General features: G+C 44.5%; 1 protein-coding gene across 2 annotated transcripts in view; it reads left to right on the plus strand.

The window, feature by feature from the left end:
* Positions 1–4,184: 4,184 nt before the first annotated feature.
* Positions 4,185–14,052, plus strand: part of LOC126163164 (ankyrin repeat and fibronectin type-III domain-containing protein 1) — a 793,804-nt gene continuing 783,936 nt past the window's right edge. For both annotated transcript variants that reach the window (XM_049920104.1, XM_049920105.1), the window contains exon 1: positions 4,185–4,579. The gene's annotated coding sequence lies outside the window, so the exon portion shown is untranslated. The remainder of the gene's footprint in view (positions 4,580–14,052) is intronic.

A 14,052-nucleotide genomic window follows, 5' to 3' on the forward strand; every position in this document is an offset into this window, starting at 1 on the left:
GACAGCAGAAGCACTCTCATGGTTATTGCACGCACCCCGGCTGATAATTTATGCGTCAGTCTGGTGATTCGACCTATTGTGCGGCCATTCGTGAAAGGCATTCCAGGGGGAGTTTTCCAACAGAACAACGCACGCACAAATACCACCGTTATAACGCTATCTGCTCTATAGAGTTTCGACGTGGTATTTTTCAAAATACGAGGTGCATTGAAGTTCTAACGCCTCCGATTTTTTTTCTAATTAATTACTCACCCGAAATCGATGAAACTGGCGTTACTTCTCGACGTAATCGCCCTGCAGACGTACACATTTTTCACAACGCTGACGCCATGATTCCATGGCACCGGCGAAGGCTTCTTTACGAGTCTGTTTTGACCACTGGAAAATCGCTGAGGCAATAGCAGCACGGCTGGTGAATGTGCGGCCACGGAGTGTTGGAAAAAGCCAAAAGTCACTAGGAGCCAGGTCAGGTGAGTAGGGAGCATGAGGAATCACTTCAAAGTTGTTATCACGAAGAAACTGTTGCGTAACGTTAGCTCGATGTGCGGGTGCGTTGTCTTGGTGAAACAGCCCACGCGCAGCCCTTCCTGGACGTTTTTGTTGCAGCGCAGGAAGGAATTTGTTCTTCAAAACAGGATGCACCTGTTACCGTAGTGCCCTTTGGAACGCAATGGGTAAGGATTACGCCCTCGCTGTCCCAGAACATGGACACCATCATTTTTTCAGCATTGGCGGTTACCCGAAATTTTTTTGGTGGCGGCGAATCTGTGTGCTTCCATTGAGCTGACTGGCGTTTTGTTTCTGGATTGAAAAATGGCATCCACGTCTCGTCCATTGTCACAACCGACGAAAATAAAGTCCCATTCATGCTGTCGTTGCGTGTCAACATTGCTTGGCAACATGCCACATGGGCAGCCATGTGGTCGTCCGTCAGCATTCGTGGCACCCACCTGGATGACACTTTTCGCATTTTCAGGTCGTCATGCAGGACTGTGTACACAGAACCCACAGAAATGCCAACTCTGGAGGCGATCTGTTCAACAGTCATTTGGCGATCCCCCAAAACAATTCTCTCCACTTTCTCGATCATGTCGTCAGACCAGCTTGTGCGAGCCCGAGGTTGTTTCGGTTTGTTGTCACACGATGTTCTGCCTTTATTAAACTGTCGCACCCACGAACGCACTTTCGACACATCCATAACTCCATCACCACATGTCTCCTTCAACTGTCGATGAATTTCAATTGGTTTCAGACCACGCAAATTCAGAAAACGAATGATTGCACGCTGTTCAAGTAAGGAAAACGTCGCCATTTTAAGTAATTAAAACATTCTCGCCGCTGGCGGTAAAATTCCATCTGCCGTACGGTGCTGCCATCTGTGGGACGTATTGACAATGAACGTGGCCTCATTTTGAAATAATGCGCATGTTTCTATCTCTTTCGAGTCCGGAGAAAAAAAAATCGGAGGCCTTAGAACTTGAATACACCTCGCATTATTGGAGATATCAGCGATCAAAATATAATTAAATATAATTTCTGAAAATACTTACAGCAGTCTAGACCACAAGACACATTTATTGCAGGGTGACCGGTTTCGATCATCACACGACCATCTTCAGAGCTACAGTCATACTGAACGACAATGGCTGTGCATGGCGCAGAAAACAACAAACAACGACTTGTTGCCTTGCCCTGCTCGATCGCCAGAACTTTCTGGAATCGAGCACACCTGGGACAGCTCTAGCATCATCCACAAACAGGTTTAACCATTCAGCAGTGACTGACCAAGTAGAACAGGAATGGAACTCCACCTGTACAACACACTGCATGCACGTTTCCATGCTTGCATTCAACATTCTGGTGGTTACAAAGATTATTAACGTACCAGCATCTCTCTCACATTAACCTGTGATCTTGCAATGTTAATGAAATGGCACGATGTGGGTGTGGTAAATGCCCGATGAACGTCATCTGCCACCGTGTGTAGTGCCAATAGTAAAATTCTGAGTCGGTGGTGTTATGGTGTGGTCGTGTTTCTCATGGAGGGATCTTGCACCCCCAGTTGTTTTGCGTGGCAGTATCACAGCACAAGCCTGCATTGATGTTTTAAGCACCTTCTTGCTTCTCACTTTTGAAGAGCAATTCGGGAATGACGACTGCAACTTTCAACACGATCGAGCACCTGTTCATAATGCACGGCCTGTGGCGGAGTGGTTACGTGACAATAACGTCCCTGTAATGGACTGGCCGGCACAGAGTCCTGACGTGAATCCTATAGAAGACCTTTGGGATGTTTTGGAACGCCTTCTTCGTGCCAGGCATCACCGACCGACATCGGTACCTCTCCTCAGTCCAGCACTCCTTGAAGAATGGGCTGCCATTCCCCAAGAAAGTTTCCAGCGCCTGATTGAACGTATGCCTGCGAGAGTGGAAGCCGTCATCAAGTCTACAGGCGGCCCAACACCATACTGAATTCCAGCATTACCTATGGAGGGCGCCACGGACTTGTAAGTCATTTTCAGCCAAGTGGCCGGATACTTTTGATCACATAGTGTAAATTAGATCGCAAGATAATGTTCAGCCGATGTGTCTGGCTGGAGTCTGAATTATCCGACGAATCAGCTCACGTGTGCATCACCTTTTAATCACCAAAATTTTTAGACTAGTTACTCCCATAAATAATTTGAACGATTTTATTTATCTAAATGATGTGGAACGAGACAGTTTACAGGATATTTATACACGATTATTTATAACATTAATAAAACAGTCCACCAGTTTTTAAATCATAATACGTCTGTGGAATAGAAGTTGTTGTCCAGAGTAAATTATTCTAGCTCATTTTCAAAACTTGCTTTGCTGTCAGACATTTTTATGTCACGGGACAACTGAACAAAAAATTTTTTTGATTGATATTGAAGTGGCTTTTGAGCCACTGACAGGGTTTAACAACGTGTAATGAGGATCGTTTTTTTTTTCCTTCATGTGTTGTGTGGATGGAAATTTGTATTCTTCCCAGACTGTGATGATTATTTACGACGAATTTCATTACCTTCATTTTAAGAGGAAATATGCAAAACATTATAGGAGTCTGATTGGTTTGTTTGCAGGACTATGAGTTACATGAATTACAAAATTAGTTGAACTTAATTCTATGAGCAGCTGAATAATATGAGACCTCCAGTTCGAGTTTTCAATAGTCCGTACACCCAATAATTTGGAGCATTCAGTCCCCTTTATTGATTTATGTTCATGGGCTACATTAATAGTTGATAGACTACTTGTTACACAGAACTGAATATCTGTATTTTCACTAGTAACTGCAAAAAGAACGAAATCTCCTCGATGAATGTTAAGTGTAAGTTTAACGTTGCTCGAAGGCCATACATTTAATACGCAGTCATCGTATGCAAGCACATACACACAGTTCAGCAGGTTGCCGATTTGTATGGTCCTATTCCGGTTACTGACCTCCATCCTGACTCATTCCGTGACAACGACGTTCGTGAACTGTTACATATTCTGTCTCCAGCTGCCGAGAGGTCTTTAAACTTTGAGGAACCTTGGGCGTTCCTCACGTGGACGTCGGGACACAAGCTGAACCCGGCTCGAGGCTACATTCTTCACAGATAGGCGCTGGCGGCTGCTGCCTCTGCCACCCAAACCGGTATTAGCTCCCTCTCTCTCTCTCTCCTCGGTCACTCTTCTCACGGGCCAGTCGGGTGGTCGTCTTCTCGGTAAAAATTGTGGCAGATGTTACTCGCCTCGGCTCTTCGACCTTGCTCAGTTGACGTCGACAGCGATAAGGCTTCGTCCCAGGAAGCGACTGGTTCACCGTGTGGTGCTTCGGGTTCGAACGGAGCACCAGTGAAGTTCACTGTCAAGGTCGGTCGGTCGCGTCGTCTTATAGCGTAGGTAACGGTCTGTATTTTTGCACCGGTATCATACCTGATCCAGACAAAACAGTCTCGCTAAGATCCCATCTACCTGCGAGGTCTGTAATTGGAAGGGTCGGCGGGACCCGTCTGCAGACAGACGAAACAAGCGGCAGGGGCCCCGGCTGACGGTGTAGTGGGGAGACCGGATTCCTCACCAAGGTGGTGGGGGCGGGGGGGGGGGTGAGGGAGGGGGGAACGCGAGCGCGGGAGGGAGGGAGGGGACAATGAAGGCGAACCGACGCGCGCCAGCCAGTTGACCGCCTCCGGTGGCCACCTCCGTCGAGTTGTATATTGTCTGTGTCTGTGTTTGTGTACGTGTGTGTGTAAGGGACGGCTTAATTCTTATCCCGACAGTCGCGCGGTCACACAGCTTCGGAGCCCGTTTGACAGCGTCGATCTGCCGAAGACAAACGAGTGATACCGAGCAGCGCAAACATGTGTAACTGCAAAGTGTTCCGTGAAATACAAACAGAAGTGCTTGTTGATCGTAACCGATGTTGAAGATAGTGTGGTAATTCCACGCATGACTTCCTCCCATCTACACTTCTAAATCTGGAGTATTACCACACAAAGTGCACTGTCAAAAATGTGATTGCATACTGCACGCTGTAAAGAGGCTTCTCTGGAACTTCTGCATCAAGGTAAGTTCACCCATTTGAAATATTGTGTATGGCTGACAGCGCTCGTCGCGTACCAGATTACCATTTTATTTTATAAGTCTTAATTCACATACGAACAGTGTCTTGGCGAAAAGCTAGGACGTTGCATGTTCACCGCTGCAGGCGCAGGTAGTCTATAGCTGTTTTGGTGCTGAATATGTGAGTTGGCTGCTGGTACTTGTTTCGCTGGCTTGTATGTTGGTCATGTGGACATGTAGAGCAGAGCAGATTTGAATAGCGGAGTGGGAAACACTGGAGCTGCGGCGCACAGGTGTGACAAACAAAAGTTAAACTGCCGCGCAGGGTTGCCAACACTCGGCGCCAGTATCGCCCCACTGCTCGCTGTCAGTCGGATGCACAGGTGGGAAGCAGCTGGAAAAGGGAGGGAAGCTTAAAGGAAACAGGGCTCCCACTGTGTGGGACCTGCTGACTGCTCAGAAGGGGATACCGGCGAGACAGGTGGTTCCTACACAGAGGAAAGCAGTGGAGAATGCAGAGTCTTTTGCTTCCAGTATGTTGCAGCGCTCGGTCTTCTTTGTATCAAGATTAAGGGAATCCGCGTCTCAACAACTTTGAAATTACGCGGCATATTCCGATACTACTCACAGGCCAAAATCGTTCTCGTTTCGAATTCGATAAATGCTGCACAATACATTTATGTTTATAAACAATTCGTAATGTAGAAACTGGTTTATGAGAGCAAGTGCACAAAGAATAGAGAGGAGTCATCATTTTTACTGGGCTATAAGCAAGAGCAAATGAGAGTAAATATAAGATATTCTTTCCCCAGGAGAAGCAATACCCTCTGCAGATTGGACATACTAAATTATGTATATTTCAAACTGTACCAGTCTCCTCAAAATTAGTTGCATATACACAAAACAAAGCCTTCAAATAAAACAATAATCGATGCTCAGCCGATCAACAACCGGATTATTTTGTATCGTTACTCTTGCATTCACAGCATGAGTATTCGATTATTCGATATTTTTTCCAGTCAGACATGAGCTGCAGATATTATGAGGCGTGTGTGCTCGCTGTAGATTGACATTATTGTAGCCAAAGTGCAGTGACGGATGTACTTTGGTGCGCGGCGGCAACATACATAGTGTACTGTTAAACAGCGTCTGTTATTCGCACTTGTCAAATCTCTCATTTCTTCTTGACATAGGTGACCTCCTGAAAGACGTCCTACATGCCCGTCAGTAATACAAAAAAGTGTAGAAACAACACAAGTGAAAGGGCTTATCCAAAAGGAGGTAGCGTAGGGCAACTGTCACTTCCCCCACCCATCTCAGAAAAGAAAATTGTGATCATAGCGAACCGTACTCACATTCTGCATCGCCACACAACTTTATGTTTGAGAGAAGTCAGAACATCTAATGGATACTGAGTAGTAGTAAGCGTGGCCACAGTTATTTATATGAAATCTCAAAACTACTCTGTCGTTAGCTACTACTCTCTTTGCAGCTGGAAATGTCAGATGGCTCTAGATTTTAAATTATACCTCCCGTTCATGATATGTTTCTTTTTCCTCGTGCTTAACAGCCAGTGTCAAAAACTACGATATATGTGAATAAAGAAAGTATTCGCACATATCTGGATGCTACATACCTAATTGCAAAATAATATGTACAAGTCTCATACGAAGTACACTATGTCTGTGACGTGCATTATAGTAGTAGATACCGATTGCAAGGTGATATAGCAGTATTATGTTTGGTGGTTAATAACGACAAGTTTTTATTGTGTTAGAAATTGTACTTCGTTTTCTCTACCTACAAATATACACATCTTCAACAAAACTACTATTAGTCGACTTCTTCCTCCACTCAGGCACCCACCCACCCGTTCTCTCAAGACGCTGTGCACGTTTTTGCCTAATAATGATTGAGTGACAATCGAAAATATTTGTCAGCCAATTAGAACTATAATTGTTGCAGGATATAATTTTATTTGTACATGGTTAATCACCTGCAGACTTCACACAGTAGATCATTTAGCGTGAAATAGTATTTAGAGTGCAAAACATCTTGATACATGGGCCCTACTATGAAGAGGAGTTACCAGGGAAGTAGACAGACTCTGTAATACATTAAAAATGTCACTGACAATATCTAACGCGCTCGTTATTCAACAGTATTTACATTTTAACAGGCGTTTTGAGCTATTGCATACAGCCAGCACAACATACAGCTAGATACGATATACAGTGATATGAAGGGCTTATTTCAATAGTGGGGGCGCTGATGACCTCGATGTTGAGCGCCCATAAACCCCAACACACACACACACACACACACTCAATAGTGGTAAACGTCCACTTTTGTTCATTCTGAGATACAGAGTCCTAAAGTTAAATGAGCGCTGAAAAATCTGCAGTTGAGATACCAGAAATATTCAAGCATATGGCTTCTTGCTAGGGATGAACCTTTCTTTTCGTTTGTTTGGACCATTAATGTCAGAAGCATTACAGACAGAAAAGTGGAGGTAATGGACTTGTACCACTATTAAAATAAGCCCTTCATATGTTTTACGTGATGCACGTTTGAAATAACCACATTATACGATGTGATGCCCTGTTTGACTCACATTGAACGTCCGTCATTGACAGTTTTTAAGTGAAGTGATAGTTTTAAGGAGTAACGTTAAACAAGAAGTAGCTCCGTGAGTGTTGCCGTTAACATCACCAGTTTGCTCTATTAAAACAGTAACAGAAGAGTTCACCACACTACCTCATTTTTTAACACAATATCTACACGCTAAAGTTAATGATGTGGAAACCTGTCTTGTGTCTGTGGTATATGTCGCGTGTTGAAATAAGCAGCTGACATTTGCCGATTACGTAGTCACATGTGTTCGTGTTATCTGATCGTTTGGCTCTCATATAGAGGTCGTGATTACTCCCGTGTCCCTTGATTCAGTTTCGCAAACAGCACTCGCTCGCTTCCCTAGTAATATTTGCCCCCGTTTATTAATGTTAAAACCTGTAATCCTTTTAAGAATTTTTACACTGTACGGTATTTTTCAGGTCCAAAACTGACGCTTTTGAAATGAGTCACGCTCACGGCGAGCAGCTACATTACGTGATTCAGTTTCGTGTTATCATTTACGAACTTCTATTTTGTACAAACTAACCAGATAGCCTAATTTTGAGTGTTTCGTAATCAATGTTTATACGGCCCTTATTCTTTACAGTATGTATAAATGTACCGGTGATTAACTTCAGAAGCTCGTTCAGGTTTTTCGCAGACGATCTGTTGTCGATAGGAAGACTGGCGAACCTGAAGAATACCTGTACAGGATCGAACGTCGGAACAGGAAGTTGACCCCGAACGTGAATAAACATAACGTATTACAGATAAATAGGCAAAAGAGAACCATTACTGTGACATTATGCTGTTGGCTATATTTCTCTCTCAACGGTAGCTAACGTAAAATATTTGTGCGTTATCTCGAGTGGCCTAAAGAGGAATTACTGAAAAAGCAGCTGCTAGGTTAAGATTTTTCAGAAAACGTAATTCATCGACGAAAGAAATGGCTTACAGATACCCGTTCGACCTATTCCTGAGTACTGCTTGGTAGTGTGACCAGGCCGGATTAATACACTACTGGCCATTAAAATTGCTGCACCAACAAGAAATGCAGATGATAAACGGATATTCATTGGACAAATATATTATACTACAACTGACATGTGATTACATTTTCACGCAATTTGGGTGCATAGATCCTGAGAAATCAGTACCCAGAACAACCACGTCTGGCCGTAATAACGACCTTGTTACGCATTGGCATTGAGTCAAACTGAGCTTGGATGGCGTGTACAGGTACAGCTGCCCGTGCAGCTTCAACACGATACCACAGTTCATCAAGAGAAGTGACTGGCGTATTGTGACGAGCCAGTTGCTCGGCAGCCGTTGACCAGACGTTTTGAATTGGTGAGACATCTGGAGAATGTGCTGGCCAGGGCAGTCGGACATTTTCTGTTTCCAGAAAGGCCCGTACAGGACCTGCAACATGCGGTCGTGCATTATCCTGCTGAAATGTAGGGTTTCGCAGGGACCGAACGAAGGTTAGAGCCACGAGTCGTAACACATCTGAAATGTAACGTCCACTGTTCAAAGTGCCGTCAATGCGAACAAGAGGTGACCGAGACGTGTAACCAATGGGACCCCATACCATCACGCCGGGTGATACGCCAGTATGGCGATGACGAATACACGCTTCCAATGTGCGTTCACCGTGATGTCGCCAAACACTGATGCAATCATCATGCTGCTGTAAACAGAACCTGGATTCATGACGTTTTGCCATTCGTGCACCCAGGTTCGTCGTTGAGTACACCATCACAGGCGCTCCTGTCTGTGATGCAGCGTCAAGGGTAACCGCAGCCATGATCTCCGAGCTGATAGTCCATGCTGCTGCAAACGTCATCGAACCGTTCGGGCAGATGGTTGTTGTCTTGCGAACGTCCCCATCTGTTGGCTCAGGGATCGAGACGTGGCTGTACGATCCGTTACAACCGTGCGGATAAGATGCCTGTCATCTCGACTGCTAGTGATACGAGGCCGTTGGCATCCAGCACGGCGTTCCGTATTACCCTCCTGAACTCACCGATTCCATATTGTGCTAACAGTCATTGGATCTCGACCAACGCGAGCAGCAATGTCGCGATCGCGATAGACTACAATCCGACCTTTATCAAAGTCGGAAACCCGATGGTACGCATTTCTCCTCCTTACACGAGGTATCACAACAACGTTTCACCAGGCAACGCCGGTCAGCTGCTGTTTGTGTATGAGAAATCGGTTGGCAACTTTCCTCATGTCAGCACGCTGCAGGTGTCGCCACCGGTGCCAACCTTGTGTGAATGCTCTGAAAAGCTAATCATTTACATATCACAGCATCTTCTTCACGTCGGTTAAATTTCGCGTCTGTAGCACGTCATCTTCGTGGTGTAGCAATTTTAATGGCCAGTAGTGTAGAAAAGATAGAGAACGTCCAACGAAAAGCGGCACATATCGTCACGAATTCATGTGGTCGACACGAGAGCATTACGGAGAAGCTCCGTAATTCCATTGGCGGACGTTACATGAGTCGTGTCGTGGGTCACGGAGAATTATACTTCTGAAATTCCGAGAGAAGATCAAAAGATTAAGGAGGCTTACGGACTGTTGTTCCTCCATGAATTTTTCGCGAGTGACACAGGAAAGGGAGGGAATGAAAGTGGTACCGAACGATCTTCCGCGAGTTGGCTTGGCAGAGAATAGCTGCAGATATAGATAACACTCGAACTGTGACGTGGTCTGACGTTTTCGGAGTCTGATCTTAAACTAAGGTTTCAAACGACGTTCGGTGTATACTACCCACACGTTTACCAAAATAAAATGTAAAATCAAAAACACCTTCATCTGTGTATATTTCGAATGTTTCGGCGTTTCACTACGCCATCTTCAGGCCCCCTGACCGACGTTTAGGAAGAGTTCAGCGCCATTTGCAATCGAAATAAGGGTCAGTCTTCAGTAACTGGTGTCCGTAGACCTCTCTTTCAACAACATGATGCTTTTGTTCATCAACTGAGCTTGGATTCTTCCTACACGTCAGTCTGTGGGAGAGAAGACAGTGAAGTGAAACGCGGAAACAAGTCGCAAAAATAAATTACATTCGAAATTTTACACTGAACAGCCGAAGTCTCTCAATCATTCTGTACAAAAAATGGTTCAAATGGCTCTGAGCACTACGGGACTCAACTGCTGTGGTCATAAGTCCCCTAGAACTTAGAACTACTTAAACCTAACTAACCTAAGGACAGCACACAACACCCAGCCATCACGAGTCAGAGAAAATCCCTGACCCCGCCGGGAATCGAACCCGGGAACCCGGGCGTGGGAAGCGAGAACGCTACCGCACGACCACGAGATGCGGGCATTCTGTACAAAGATGGGTTTACAGAGAGTAAATATTTACATTTCTGCTGCTGAACTGTCTTCTGTTCCGTCACACCCTTGACGCATAAATCGTTTTTGATTGTCCGAGGAATACTTACAGACTGGGCAACCCGGGGTGCTTCTCTTGCGAGGTAGTTCACAGCTTCATTTTGCACTATGACAGCGTGACCATCTAGTCATAGAAAGTGGAAATCTATATCGTGTTCTTTGTGACTTCGTAATCTGAAAATATTTCCAGCACAAGGTGCTCCATCACCCAATCCAATACTGTTGTTGTGGTCTTCAGACACTGGTTTGATGCAGCCCTCCAAGCTACTCTATCCTGTGCAAGCTTCTTCATCTCCCAGTACCTACTGCAACATACATCCTTCTAAATCTGGTTAGTGTATTGATCTCTTGGTCTCCCTCTACGATTTTTACCCTTCATGTTGCCTCCAGTACCAAACTGGTGATCCCTTGATGCCTCAGAACATGTCCTACCAACCTATTCCTTCTTCTAGTCAAGTTGTGCCACAAATTCCTCTTCTCCCCCATTCTGTTCAGTACCTCCTCATTACTTACGTGATCGACCCATCCAATCTTCAGCAATTCTTCTGTAGCACCACATTTCGAAAGCTTCTATTCTCTTCTTGTCCGAACTATTTATCGTCCATGTTTCAGTTCCATACATGGCTACAATCCATACAAATACTTTCAGAAAAGATTTTCTGACTCTTAAATCTATACTCAGTGTTAACAAATTTCTCTTCTTCAGAAACGCTTTCCTTGCCATTTTTTTTTCTAATTTCTGTACTGTGATACCTCCTCTCCGATTACGAAAGCAGTGCTTTAAGCGCGTAACCCTTGCTTGGTACACTGTCCAGGCTTGGACGCAATAAGCGTAGCCAGTACCAGAAAACGTCATGTCCTTCTCCTTTTCTGTATTTGCGCTTGCAGTAAACAAACAGGAAGTCCGCTACTGCCAAGAAATCGATTGATACTTTATTCGTCCCTGAACTAGCTGCTTAACAACTAATATGATATGGTGAATACGATATTGCAGTGCCTGGTTTGTTGAGAGATACGACGCCAAGTTCCTTTAAACATGCATGCATGTCCGAAGGAACAGGCACTGCGACGACTACAGCCATTATGAAATACATGATATGTATTCGCAGTTGCGAATATGGACAACCATCACCTATATAATGGAATGACGACAATGACAATTTGTTTTTCTTGATGCAATAATTTACCAGCAGTCGTGTGTATTGTAGAAATTTATTTTATAAACTTCTTATGTGCTACCAGTTTCGGCATTACACTGATGCCACCTTCAGGCCCCACACGTCATATTCGTAAAATCGCTATACACGGAAGGAGCCATATAACTGGATCCGTGAATCATATCGTTATGCAACAGCTCTTGGTGGCCAGGCAACACGGATCCAGTTATATGGATTCTTCCGTGTATAGCGATTTTACGACTATGACATGTGGGGCCTGGAGATGGCATCAATGTAATGCCGAAAGTGGTAGCACACAAGAAGTTTATAATAAATATCTACAAAACATACGGCTGTTGGTAAATTATTCCATCAAGAAATACATGCCAGCCGTTGTCCCACGGTCCATAATGGATCAACAAAGATGAAAATTTGTCCTGGACCGGGATTTCTCGCCACTTACCGGGAGCGGGCGCCTACCAGTCGGCAAAACTGGCAGGCCGTGAGTAACCTACTGGTAAGGCCCCTGCTCGCGATAAGCGTGGGATCCGGGTTCGAGGTCCGATCTGGCACAAATTTTGGTTGTCGTCATTCCACTATACACCTGATAACTGTCCACATTCGCAAATGCGAACATTTCATGTATCTGACTAATAAAGATGCAAGTCTACCGTCATACGGTAACAGTGGTCCGCAAAAGGAAAACTGTATAAGAAATAGAATCTGATTCCATTGCAAAAGTAAAGTGATATGTTATTTTTTAGTGAGAGACCATGCCCACCACTGGTAATTCAGTCGCCTATTTCTCGCGATGCGAACAATGACACTTTCTTTTCTGACTGCTGTATCATAAGTTTGTCTGTCCTTTGTAAGTAACTGTAACGAGTGTGTGCTTAGTTTGATATCACCTATATGTTGTCTGAGAGAGAAGAAAGAGGATGAAAGCTAGCGTGAGCACCACTCCTCTCGGAGAGCACCGTGGGTAGCCAAGTTTAACGTCCCCACCCGGCGCATGAGTCACCATTAACAGCGTCACACTATCTCACTCCGTGTGACACTACGGAGAACCCAAGTATTTGAACCAGGTCATTTGCACAAAGGTTCCCAGGAAATGCAAGCTACCACATTCTGACCCCTTTCCGATCAAATACTGTCAATGAAAATTCCTTAATTATGAAACAGAGTGTAAGGTTGCTCAAAATTATTCACTTTCTTTTGTGAATTTCTTTATTGTTTGTTATAATGACGCGTTTCGGGATTATCCCATCCTCTAATGATATGAAAAATAAACAAAACTTTTTAAATATTGTGGATATTTCAAGAGTCTTATGATGGACATTACAATAAAACAATAGTCCGTAGAGTACATAGGTACAACTGACATTAACGAACCAGTCGCGTGTCCTCAGTTTAAGCTTAAGCTTCATCAATTAAGAACTTAATGTAAACAAGAAACCCGACAGGCATAAGGTTCGAGCTGTAGTGTCAAGCCGAACTGTCTGCGCTGCGGAAGACATGGCACCCGCTGTATGGCGTTGGAGCACCGACAAGTGTTAAAAGCGCCACGACCGTGCGTGGCTTACGTGGAAGGCACTACTCAAGTCAACAACTTAGCTTTTACATACGTAAAATCCTGAAATTACGCAATGGTCCATAACCTGGATTCGAAGTGGCTACCTCCTAGTCGAGCAACGTCATACAATCGTTTGGTGGCAAGCTCGGCTACGGAAACTGCTATTTATTCCGTTGTATAACAGTGCAAGTTACCCATTATATTCAACTCCAAATTTTCTAAATTCTTCAGGTGCATACATACATCACAAGGAATGAATCCTCCATGGGGCACGGTACTTATTACTATTAGCAGTTTGGCCCGATACTTTCAGAAGGTGATGACAGGGAATGACGGTTTTCTGTGGCCTTCTGTATAGTCTCGTTTCGGTCATTGCTCGAAATGTACCGCGGACACTGTAATTGTTCGAAGTCCTTCGTAAAATATTGGTGCTAAAATGAACCGTCTTGTGAAACAGTCTAAGATTTTTGTTCATCAGCTTATTTTAAATCTACGCCTTGTTGCAGTTTCCTGCCGTATTTGTATTTCTGTTCTAATGTTGTACTCATGGCTAGGGGTGGTGGGGTGGTTAGCACAATGGGCTCGCATTCGGAATGACCAAGGTTCAGATCCGTCTTTCGCCATCTAGATTTTGTTTACCGTGATTTCGCCTATCTCTCCAGGTAAACGCTGGCGTCGTTCCTTTGAAAGGGTGCGGTCGATTGCCTTCGCCGTGCTTATGCCGTA

This window comes from Schistocerca cancellata, chromosome 2, assembly GCF_023864275.1.
Source record: "Schistocerca cancellata isolate TAMUIC-IGC-003103 chromosome 2, iqSchCanc2.1, whole genome shotgun sequence".
Taxonomy (NCBI): Eukaryota; Metazoa; Arthropoda; class Insecta; order Orthoptera; family Acrididae; genus Schistocerca; species Schistocerca cancellata.